The following is a 13,025-nucleotide window of genomic DNA, read 5'->3' on the forward strand; positions in this document are numbered from 1 at the left end:
ACCTTAAGAGGCAAAGCTTTCCAATTGCTTAATAAGAAAAATTCAAAATAAAGCAGTAATATGTCATAAATGTGCAACTTTTTGTTCCTCACAAAACCAGTAATAAAGCAGTTGGCTGGCATTTTTAAAAAACATACAATTAGGGTTTCCTTTCTGTAGCATGCTGTTCAATATTGTAAAAATAAAAATGAATTATATAAAGTGGCCTTGAAAGATTGTAACTATGACCCTTCATTCTGGGATATTCCACTTTTCTTGTGGTAAAACTTAAGAATTGGAAATTTGCTAGGTCTCAGTGGAAAGTTTGATACTAAACAGCTATCACTATGTAATGCCAAGACCACTTGTTCTTAGCATACTTTTCTTCCATAAACCAGAGAGCCAGAACATTTCCACAGAAAAAGGAAGAAGAAATAAGTGAATTTCATATAAACCATCAAATGCTTTTAGGCAGACCTCATTTATTTTTCAAAATCTTCATAGGCGTGGTAGTGGTTCTGGTTCAAATTAGAGAAATGCCCAAGCTGTACACATCAGATCGAGTTCTGCCTTCTTCAGAATTCAGGGATGCTGGGATCCCATGCTGATTCAGTTTATTGCAGAATAGAGGATGCATGCATTAGTTTAACACAAATATAACCAGGAAATTCAAGTACTTCTCTTTGGAGCTTTGTCTACACTGTTCTATTCAACTATGAATCCCCTGCTTCAAAACAACCACTGAAAGGCTGGCTTGCCAAGCCATATTTTCTTCTTTCTTAAAAAACCTAGGCTTTATATAATTTACCTAGAACTGCCTATATCTCAGTATCGAACCATTCTGCTACTCTCACAAAAATATATATATTTAATTATTTCATGATGTTGAAGAGTCAAGACTATTGCTGAACTCATTTATCATCTACCTTGGATTTTAATGCCAAGACTAAACCATGCTGCCATGGAAATCAGTGATTCAGCTCTCACTGAAAGACATTGTTAGGAACATATGTCAAGGAATATACTGTATATATAGCATAAATACTTTAGAATCATTACGAACTTTCATATTTGGACATTAACATCATTTGTAGCATTAAATTCTTAGCAGTATAGAGAGGAATCTAAATATTACTAAGAGTAAACTCACAGTGAATCAGTAATAATTATGAGCAAATCATTAACATATAACTTATTTCAGAAGTGAATTCTCACAAGTAGTTGTGATTTTCTTTTTTTAAGGTACAGGGGAAAAAAAAAAAAAAAGAAATTGTATTTGTAGCATTGGCCAAATACCCTGAATTCAGGCTGTCTTGCAAAGGTTTTGTACTAATCTACCACATGGTCTTATTTGGTTTCTTGATTTGATGAACATACAGAAAACTCTCCTATAATCTTGAACATACAAATGTAATGTTAAAATAGGTTAATTTCATCTTAATTATTGAAGTACCTTTTTTTTTCTCTAAATCTGGTATCAACCTTCATGACTTCCCCGTTTGCCCTTCTAGTCCACTGCAACCAGGATTTGAGGGTTTTTCAGACAGATTTTACTACAAGTCAGCTACTTCAATACAAAATTTATTTTTATTTGACTGTAGGATGAATGACAGAAGACAGACAGATATCACTCAGAATTGTCATTCTTCGTTGTTCCCTTTCCTTTGTTTCTTCATCTCTCCTGGAATTTACAATAAAATCCTTTTCGAGAACCTCTTTCATGCAGTTCACAAGTCTCCCTTCAAATTTTGTCCAGAGCTCTGGTTCAAATAGTTGGTAAGATCTTTCCTTTTGTAGCCTCCTATTCCCTTTAGTTTGCTTGTATACAGATATTTGCTCATCTATAGAGATTACTGACAAAGGGTTTTAAAAGGTCATTCTAAATGGTGTCCTTTTAGGCTATTTGGGCTCAAGTAGTCTTGTCCACAAATTATTTTCTATGGTCTACTGCTTTTAGATAGATATAAAAAGAGCTTTGTGCAAAACAAGTATTAAGACGTCTTCACATGACCTTATTTTTTTTGTAGCCTCCTATTCCATTTAGTTTGCTGATCACTAATCAGCTTTACCTATTTGAATTCTCCACCAGATGGTTGATTCCAACTAAAATTACATTTTGTTGGGTTGGTTCAGCTTCTCCAGATAATTCCGTTGCTCTTCAAAGTTTGATCACATAGTTCAAATGCAATTAATTTGGAGGCAAGAATTGCAATCCTTCTATGCTCTACTTTATCCAAGAATTACCATATTTAGAAATACAGTCTTTGAAAAAGTTATAGGAGGGGTGAGCTTTTTCATTTATGCAAAAATTGAAAGATGAAGAAATATTAAAAAAAAAGACAATAGTTAATACTGTAACTTCACTCGCTGTTCAGGCACCATGACTGAGTTTGAAAATGTAGATATATACATTCGACAAGACTGTCTCAAAGAAAAGTACAGCTCCAAAACTGGACTTCAGTGGAACTTCTCGTTTTCCCATTGCCTTTTTTTTTTTTTTTTTTTTTTTTTTTTAAGAATAACCATTTGTGCTAGATTTAAACATATGAGAAAAAAAAAGCACCAGTCTAACTTTTTGTTGTTCTAGACTATCATTATAAAAGAGATTATAATTGATTTTTTTTCTCAAAACAGTTAAAGATTATATGTGTTTCAGTGAAACAGGTTCCAGAATCTCAAAAGTACAAGTTTAAAATCTAACACAGTTATTTTGCATCATTTCTGCAGAGAAATGAGATCAAACTGCCACTGAAACATTCATTATGCATTATTTGCTGTACGAGAACAGACCTTTTAGACAACTGACTTCATTTATTTATCTATAGAGATTATTGACAAAGGGTTTTAAAAGGTCATTCTAAATGGTGCCCCTTTAGGCCATTTGGGCTTGAGTGGTCCTGTCCACAACTTATTTCCTATGGTCTACTGCTTTTAGGTAGATATAAAAAGGGCTTTGTACAAAGCAAGTATGAAGACATCTCTGCATGACTTTTTTTTTTTAAAAAAAAAGAAATTCTGGACAGATCTCATCTTTGTGGCAAAGGTCAAACAGGAAACATCTTGGAAAGAACTACTGAAGCAATGAGGGAATGTGAATCTTTCTGCTCTTCTGCTCTCAGATGCGAAGCTACTATACCTTATGAGTAAGTTCTGTCTCTTTGTTCCTTTGAGACTATTTATTATAGAGGAAAAAAAAGACTTTGAAAGCTCTCTACTTTCAGTCTGAATCATGTCACTAACATGGCTGGAATTACAGTTAGAATGGAGTCGCCTTTGCTTGCTGGTCTCATGAAGTTTAGAGAAAAACATCTATTTACAAGAGATAAACAAACGGATATGAAACAATCACAGAGCGCTTTGGTATTTGAAAATTAGAGTTGTGAAAAATGCCTTCTTCTTGAGTAACATTTTATTACAGAAATCTCACAGTTCAGGAGGCTTAATCATTTGCAAATTTCATAATAGAAGATTTCTATTCTTCTTTAGCTTTCAAGACAAATGAAAAAGCAGTAAATAACTTCAAGTCTGTCTAACATCACAAGATGATGTTAGGCATTTACTAGAACATTGCATTATTTTTTCAGGTTTAAGACCTTATTGATTGGCTGGGTATATCCTCATATAACTCATATAATCAGCTGTCATTCCAAAAGTACTGTTACAATTCTGCTCTCTATTTCAGAAAACCCCTCTGAGCCTCAAGTAATAACATGTCACATAATAAAGCAATAGTATTAACAGTACTAATAGCAAAAAGTAAAAAAGTAATAGGAAACGTTGTTATTAAAGATATCTTTAAAAAGTTGGTTACAAAAACACAACGAAACAAGCAGCACTTAACACCCCTAACTTGCCTAAAATGTTGAAGCTCGGAATTGTCGTTGGGCACTTCTCTAAACAGAATAAGGCTGCTGTTGTGCTGCCTGGATGCACAAAGCTAAGGACATGTGGCAATACGGCATGAAAGGCCATACTCACTGGCCCGGGCTCAGGACAGCCAGGTGCCTCCTAGGTGACACGCTGTGCCCTGCTGTGGCCCAGTCTCACTATATGAGCTAACCAGAGCAAAATTTGAAGGGTTAAAGAGAACTACTAGGACCCTGCTGTGCCAAATAATAAATACGCTTTAAAATATCTATGTTAAAGGAAGAGGCAGCTGCCTCTACTTAGAATAGAAAACTTAGAATAGTTTTCTAGTCTTTGGAAATTACATTTCAGTATCTTTCAAAGAAGCTCTTGATATCACACGAAGAACAGGCAGCCATTTAGAGAAAAAAAAAAAGTGGTATTCTTTCTTGTAATTTACAAAAATGTTAAAACTCAATATATAGCAGTAGTTATGGTTTTCATTTTGCAATGTTCAGAGAACAGTGATTTACTTGATATAATGTCAAATTAGATCTTTCTGAAACTTAACATTTCTAGAACATTGCACATTTCAGGAATTATGCTGAAAAGCCATGACCTTCTTGCTTTTGAGAATTTGCATATGCCAATAATTTAAAATCCTTTCTTAATGTAAAATCTACATTATGCTTATTTACTATATAATGTGACCATAACATCACCTAATCGAAGTCCACACAGCTGTTTGTCGTATAATCCCTAGGTGAAAACATTATTATTTTCTCTTCTCACTCAGTATTGAGCATAGTACATACTAGAACCTATAACAGAACTGAATACAATGGTTTCTCAAAAAAAAATATCTAAATGAAGATAGAGATTTTTCTAATTTTTCTAATTTTAACATTGGAAAATAGTCTTTCCCTCCAAAATCTTAAAAAAAAAAAAAAACCTCACATACAAATGTATTTTAATGCAATATTTCTGAAATAAACACCCATTGCTCAAGAAGATTTTTAAAGAAATTGTGATTATTAGCCTCTTTCTGAATTGCCTGGCACCACAAAGGACGTGCATGTAAAAATGATTTGAGACTTATGAGTTGGTGAGAGAAGGTTTTTACTGGCTAACTCACCACCTACAACATTTTTGGGGAGCAGGTAGAAGCTTTGATTAGTAAGTATGTTCTTGGGAGCTCTGACGATGCACAGGAAACCTAACAGTTTCATGTGTTCACCAGATGTTCTCACCAACATACTCTCAACCCAAGACAAGCATCCTTGTTTAGGAAGGGCATACTGCTCTTCTGTTATAACATACAGTATCAATCCTCAGTGCTTGCCTGAAGCTGCACCAAAGCTAGTCTGGTAGCAACTCTAATATGCAATTAGCTTCAAAAAGATTGCAAATCCAGGCATTTACTACAGGCATCCATGAGGAACCAAAGCCCTTCTTCACTGCTTTGATTTAGTCCTTAAAAATAAGCAAGTGATGATAGGACAGTCCCACCTATTGTTGCTCTTCCTTTAACAACAATCAGTCACTTTAACAGAATTCAATCCGATAACCTACCTTTTACCCTCGACTTTCCTGGTTCAATTAACTTGCAATAACTAAAAGCATTAAAGCAGCTTAAAACCAGTAAGGAATGATCTTTCAAGTATAGTAACTTCTGATTCTTGGGAAGCAAAGTGCAGTTATTGAAATTAGCTCCCTAGTCACATACCAAATACTTATACAAGGCAAATATATATGAAGAGGTGATCTTAGAAGTATCAGAGCACAGAAAAGAAGTATAATTCTATAATAAGACTACTATAATAGTTCAAATTGATTTTATACTGCCACTATACTCAAAATATTTCTTTGTTTATTGAGAAACGTATAACAACATCTTACTAGCAGTATTTTAATAATATATAGTGACATTATCTTTTAATAATATAGTGACAGTTGTGACACTTGAAAATTTAGCCTATTCATATAGACTAATGCGAAAATAAACATTCTTACTCAGAAATCTGTTACGTATTTTTATACATAACATAGAAACAATACTATTCATGTTCCAATATATAAATATGTATTTTAGTATATAAACCCAAACCTATATGCATTTAAATTGAGAAGTCCAACTCAAAACAAGGTTCTTTAGAGCTAGGAGAAAAAAAAAAAAAAAAAAGAAAGAAAGAAAGAAAAAAACACCTATTAGGAGAAACAGCATCTTTCTGGAGGACCTTACAGAATAAATGCACAAGAAAAAGGGATAGAAAAAGATAAAGCCTTATTACCATCATTTTACAGTTTTGAACAGGAGGTGCTGAGACAATAATTATTTTTCCACAATGCTACCAGAAGCCTCTGAAAGAACTGTTTCAAACCATAGCTGCCACAGCTACACTGCAGCCTTCTGCTCTACTCACATGATCAAATAAATGCCTGTAAAATATTAAATGTTTAGTAGGAAAATAGGTTTTGCCTTAAAATAAAAATTTGCTAATATAATAATTACGGCTATTTTTTATACATGTCTTCTGAAATGCTGGGCATAGCAAAACTGTTCAGGGGTACTAAATGACTAGACCATTAAACAGAAGACACAAGAGTATTTTAGATAAATCTTTTTAAACCACAGGTTTTAGAAAATATTTTCTGGCTTTCTTTTTTTTTCATGACCTTCCTGAAGGTAACCCAGAGATGATGTCTTATTGCGGAACATTCTTACAGAGAAAGAGAGAGAGAAATAAAGAAAAAGAGAGAGTGCGCGTGCATGGAAATTTTGGACAAAAATACTATGCTTAAAGAGTGAACAGCACAGGAAACAAGACTGCCTCTTAGCATCTAAGAGATCTTTGCTTTTTGGGAAAAAAGGTTCTGAGATGGATGTACTACACAGCTATAAATTGCAGCATAGTTTGGATTAAAATGTGATTAGACACATTTGTGACTATGCTGTTAATATGTTAAAGGGCATTACAGCATTTTGTTAATACAGTGTTGAGAGTAGGAACAAACCAAAACCTATACAATAGAAATGTAGGTGAAGAAAGAATATGGAATATAAATACTAGAGGATAAAAAAAAAAAAAGAAAGAAAAATTCAGCAGGAGTATAATTTCAGCACCCTGCAATTATCCTCCAGCCACACTTGCCTCACCATGCCAGTATAAGATGAGCGTCACCTATAAAAACTACAGTGCTCTTGTTTTTATACGTATCTCATTGCAGTGCTCATAGGTAGTATCTCTTCAGCCAGCAGAGCTATTTGCTCAGCGTGCCACAACAGAGATCAAATCCTCCCACACGCACCCCTACCATTCCCAGTTAGGTTACGTGCAGTTTAATTTATAGACTTCTTGAACCAGACAGCAGCTTTTTAAGTGTTTGCACTATGTCTCTGACATTGTATGAACAATATAATTCTAAGGGACCACATTTTCACTGGCCTTTTATGCCGAGGTCGAAGGGGGTTCAACCTCTCCCTACTCCCAAAATCTCACACTAGAATTAAAGATAATCACAGAGCTGTAAATTGCCCCAAATTGCAGCTTGTGGTGAGCATAAGGTAACATGCTGTAACAATAAACTAATATGAGTAACATTTTAAAGCTTTCATGCAAATGTAACAAATATTTAAACAGTTATTTTTAAGCATTCAAGTTCTCAGCAAAGTCTTCTGTCTTGAAAGCACTTTGCAAATGAAGGATCCTGCATGCCTTGCAGTTTAATGCTACCCCACAATGTTAACACTTAACTGAAAGAAGCAAAAGCCCAAGATCCTTGGGAAATAACTTGGGGCAATGTTAGCAGAGTTCGTCACAGAACAAGGTGTGTTTCTGAAGGGCCCAGAGGTGGCATCCGTACATTACCGCAGCATGCAATTCTTCACAAGTGGCTGAAGGGCCACCAAGACATCCCTCTCAGCAGGGAAAGAACTAAGTCTGTTTTACAGGTCAGGCTCAGCAAATAATTAAATCAGCAAAGACAGACATATTTTTGCTTGGAAGAAAAACGCCTGTCTTCTCTGCTCAAAAGTTGGCTTAAATATTTTCCAGTTAGCGCATACAACATCTCCTCTTACATTCAATTTGTTCTTCAGATTAATTGAAATTTCTAGAACACAAGCACACAGTATTTTCTATTCAAAGCCTAATACAGGTCCTTCCTGACAATGGTCCTCAACTTTTATAAGCACTATGAAGATATTTAACAAACCTCTCAATTTACTTGAGCAAAACCATAGCTTGCTTGCTAAAACTATGAAAATGAAGCTTCTTACAGAAGCCTGATCCCTCTTTGAGGTTCAGCATATTGACAACTTCTACATATACACCAACACCAATAGAAGCAGCATCCTGCTCCAAGTATCTCCAAAAATTCTCCCTCTTTTAGTCTGAATCAGTTCATAAAGTGACAGCTTTGGACCAACTGTAGTCCTAACACAAAATTTTGTGATATCCCACTCGTACTATTCTGCCAAGACAAAGTTAAGTATTTGTTCTTACTCATTCAACTTTTTTTGTTTGTTTCACATGGTGTTTTGATGAATGACTATGCTCTGAGACTCCAATTTCTTCATTTTTTTTTCCTCCAGTCTTTTGTGATTCTACTTCTCAAAAGCTTTTTGAAATGTAAGCAAGTTATACAGCTGGACTTCTTTATCTACTGCTGCATGGATATATTCCAAATACACATCAAAGCACGATTATCTTTAGTGGAACCTGTGATGATTAGACATCACTCTAATGCAGTCATATCGTCAGTTCTCCTTTTTCTTAATTTTGCTGAACTTACATTATGCAGCAAATTGAAGGTATTTTTTGAAAACATTAACGAACATCTCAATTCACAAACATGGTAGCAGACACACACTAAACTGGGTTTAATTTTAAATGTAACTGTGATAAAAAGCTCATTAAAATATAAAACTGAAAAATCTTATAAACAGATGTAATTTCCTGTTACTCTCACACTTATGGAAATATGGGAATCTGCATGTTTATGTGAATGCAAAAGTATATCATGCAGCCTTGATTCCTCTTGCAATACGAGGTTTTATTAAAGGCAAAGCTATATGCCCAGATTTATCGTGATTTTTTTTAACTGATGTCATAAGCTACTGTTTCTTCTTTTCTAGAAGAAAGTTGCTGTTGACAGTTCTTCTTAATCCTTGTTAAATGCAGGTCCAGGTTCCTAAAATGCAAAGATTTTTCTCCTTGCTCCTTTGACGAGAGGATAAACTATATTACATCCCTATTTGAATATTCTCCCCCAGCTGGTATCAAATGTCATAGCTGAAATATCTCTCTGACAGAGATCTGGGCTCTCAACCTTTTAAAGTGAATTATTAGTCGGCTATTCTTATTTTTGTGTAAGGCGATGCATACTACTATTTGACATCTGGTAGCCATTTCAATCACTAGCAACTCCTCTTTCATAGCAGTATGTATATCTGATTTGCTCTCTATTTTCTTGGTCTAAATGCTGTTCTACTGCTTTGCTTGGAGGGAAAAAAAAGCTATCAGGGTGCGGCTGGATTTCAGCTGCTAGATTTTTTGCTCTATGCTTTACTAAAGCAGATCCATAAGAACTACCTAATGTGCAAAATCTGTTGTTTATGTATATCTGCAGCTGGCTATGTCCCACTTGCTTTCTAAACATAAAATAATCTCTGTATAAAGTGTGAGTTTGTAAAATATGCAAGTGTTCTGTGCTTGTTCAATACAGATCGCCTGCTGAAACTGAAGATTATGCCTGGGTGAAAGCCATCAGTTCAAGTCAGAAACCAAATTCATCCAAAATGTGTTCAGATCACAAGGGCAGGAGATTGAGTAGAGCAGGGCAGGGCAGGACAGCTTGGGTAGAGCTTTAAAGGCATACACAAAATACATACTGATCATCATAGCCATTTATGTGAAAATTGTGGAAGCAAAGGGGAGAGAACTAAATAACGCTTAAGTCCATAGCTAATTAAGAGGTTGTGCCCGTAGACTCATTAGAGCTGCAATCAGGAACAATGCTGCTTTTCTGCTTACAAAGAACACTGATCCTGCTATAATGACTAACTGCTTTTGAAGGAAAACATAAGAGAAGGTTCCAAATAACTTAGGCAACAAAATATAGGCGACTACTTGAATGACACAAATTTTCACATCAAGGGTTTTTTCTTTAGCACTAAAGTAGGTAAAAAGAGTTTTTAAACACAATCTACATTAACTAGTCAGACCTAAGACCCCACTTGGCCTTTTTGAGTTTGTTGTGTTTTGTTATTTTGTGATTAACATTAGGATAGCAAAAAAAAAATAATTTTCTAAAATTTAAAATCATGTTTTTCCTTGGGAAGAGAAGGCCATGGATTGGATGAACTTAAACAAACTACTGGTTGATAAAATGACACTTTTTAGGCTTTTCAAATATGACATAACCTTAAATAGTGCACTGCCTTCTCCTGCTAAGTAGCCTACCACTTACTTGAGCATCCTCTCTGCTTTTAGTGGAGTTTAGTGGTCAGAGTATCACAGGCAGCCTGGTAAACTCAATTCTTTTCTTTCTGATCCTTCCTGAGAATCTTCTGCAACCTCCAAGGGAGCAGGATCATCTTTTAGATGCAAGGAACCATCCCCTTAGACAGTCAAATGAATGTGTCAGCCCTCTGATACCACCAGCTTCCACGGATTAATGTGTTATTGCTTGCATGTCTCACACTCAATGATGCAAACTTACAGAAATTTAACTTACACTCCCAAATTCACTCACAGAATTAAAAAAAAAAATGAAAATCCCTTTGATTCTTCACAATTCCCACTTTAAAAAAAAAAAAAAATCTAGCTAGTTATACAAAGGAACAGCAAATCTCTCTGTACTATGTAAGACCTTCAATCTACTTTGTGTCAACCTTCTCTTCAAAGTCTTCAATACTCCTGCTCTCCTTTTTTGAAGTCTTTTACAATGAATTATTGCAAAATATTGTTTCTGCATTATATTATAAGGTCACTTGAAAAACACGTGGTTTACTCAGAAGAGCAGAACTTGTTGAGTCAGTAGTATCAAGGTCTAGGTGTGAGATGGGATATATTTTCTGTGTTTACAGCACTGGAACTAGGCTAGAGGTGCACTCTCCCATATCTGTAACTTAGCTAATGTGCTGTTAAAATACTCTGACTTCACTACTCTTACAAACTTTTAGTCCCCACTTCTCTTATGATTAATTTCTGCAGTTAGACTGTGCATCATAATTTCCTTCTATATCAAAAACAAATATTAATGACTGTCCTTATTATTGCCTCTTGCAACTAGACCTCTAGACTTCATCCTTTACTCTGCACAGAATGACACCCATCGCATGTGATGACATCCTTTCATTAGCTTACCTATGTCCATATTTGCTGACCTTTCAGTTAAGATTGATCTCCTTCCCAGCTATATTCTCCCTCTACACTGAAATGATGTATTCTTGACCAAGGAGCTGAAGAGACTTAATTGTTATTTTCCAGTGGGGATCAGGATTAAGGTTATTATATATACTTATACTTTATAAAGTAACATTTACATATAATTTTATATTTATATATTACAGTGGCAGTACTTGGAAGATTTGGTAGTTTTACATTCTTCTTCCTCAGAATGATTCTGCATTGCACTTATAGAATTTGAAAAAAATACAGCATTTGTTTAAGGATTTGGGAAGGAGGAGAAATTGCTGAAGCAATAATAAATCATCTTACAAGAAAAAGAGGGGCATTAAGATATCTTTGTTAACCTGGAGAACTTTGTGGACAGGTGGGTTGTTCTGTTTTCATAGATAATATCAGAGCCAATATTACAGCTGAGTCTTTTCTTCTGGATTCAGAATAATCCCAAACGGCTGTGGTTAATTCTGACTCTCTACCTCTCCCCCTCAGCCAGCAGCTGGCATAATTTCAAACAAGACAAATATAGAGCCACCAAATCAAAATCATAAGATTTACCATGATAATCAATGCATTCCAAATATGGTTAGCTAGAGAAATTTCGTAATTGCACCAGGAGGGAGAAAAAAAAAAAAAAAACAATACCCTGACATGGCAAATGGACTGTTATGTGGACTGCTGCTGCACCACATTTCCTGTCTCTTGCCAGCCTGTTTCATGCTTCCAGTTGTCCAAACCTGCCAGGCCAGTCCTGCTTCCTGCTCTCCTCCCCAGATCCTGTCTCCCTTGGGAGGGAGCCTGGCCACCTGCAGCCTGTCTCCAGCCTTGTTTTCCAAAGTACTCGGCTGTCACAATGGAGTCCTGATTTTCCAGAGGGCCTGGCACCTGCTCAGCCATCTAACTGCAGCCTGCTGAATCTGCAGAAGTGCTTGGGTACAAGCAGTTCCTGTTGAGATTAAGTGCACCTGTCTGTCTATCTACAGCTGCTGCCTCTTTTGCAGGTCTTTTAAGCATCTCCTTTCCTGATGCACGTGTCAGCACAATGACCTGTGTCATTGCTGGGGTTGTCATTAGGATTTGAGATCCTATGGTGGGAGCAATCGCTATCCTAGCTGTCTGGTAGGGAATGAACTGCCTAACTGGGCTTCAGCTAGCAAAAGTGGTAGTGGTCCCAGCTGCAGAAAAGTAGCTGAGCCTCTCACAGCATCTGTCTTTGGGGGCGTGAGGCCTCAGTGCTCTCAGCCGCTCACAGGAGGTCACCTTGGGGAGGGGGACACACAAGATTCCTCCTCTCCATCACCAGAGTGGCTGTGTGGGTCTGCATACAGCAGAGACAGGGGTAGCTGAACACTGCCTGCCGCTACCCATCACACCTCTGCTTACTACGGAGAGGCTTTATGACACTCTGAAAATGGGTTAATCTTCAGATGAATCACCCCTGCCTATTATCTTTTGGATGTCCCATGCAGAATTGAGTACACAGTGGTCTCCTCAGATTTCCAAACATGACTCAGAAAGAGTATTCTGTTCCATGTCTGCAAATATATTTGTTTCCAGTGCATAAATACCTTTCCCGTATTTGTTAGAACAGAGATTACTACCCACTTGCATGGAAGCACAAGGAAGTAAAGCCAAGTTCCCTGTTCCTCATAGCTAGGATGGGTACAGGCTACCTACCTAAACATTCAGAGACAATATTTTTCGTATGGCTATGAGTCATAAAATCTCCACATCAGTGAATACCATTCCCTTCCAACTGCAATTAGGAATGGTCGGATGCTGCAGATACAT

Source organism: Tinamus guttatus, unplaced genomic scaffold (assembly GCF_059628265.1).
Source record: "Tinamus guttatus ecotype Peru unplaced genomic scaffold, ASM5962826v1 Tinamus_guttatus_pri_ptg000311l, whole genome shotgun sequence".
NCBI lineage: Eukaryota > Metazoa > Chordata > Aves > Tinamiformes > Tinamidae > Tinamus > Tinamus guttatus.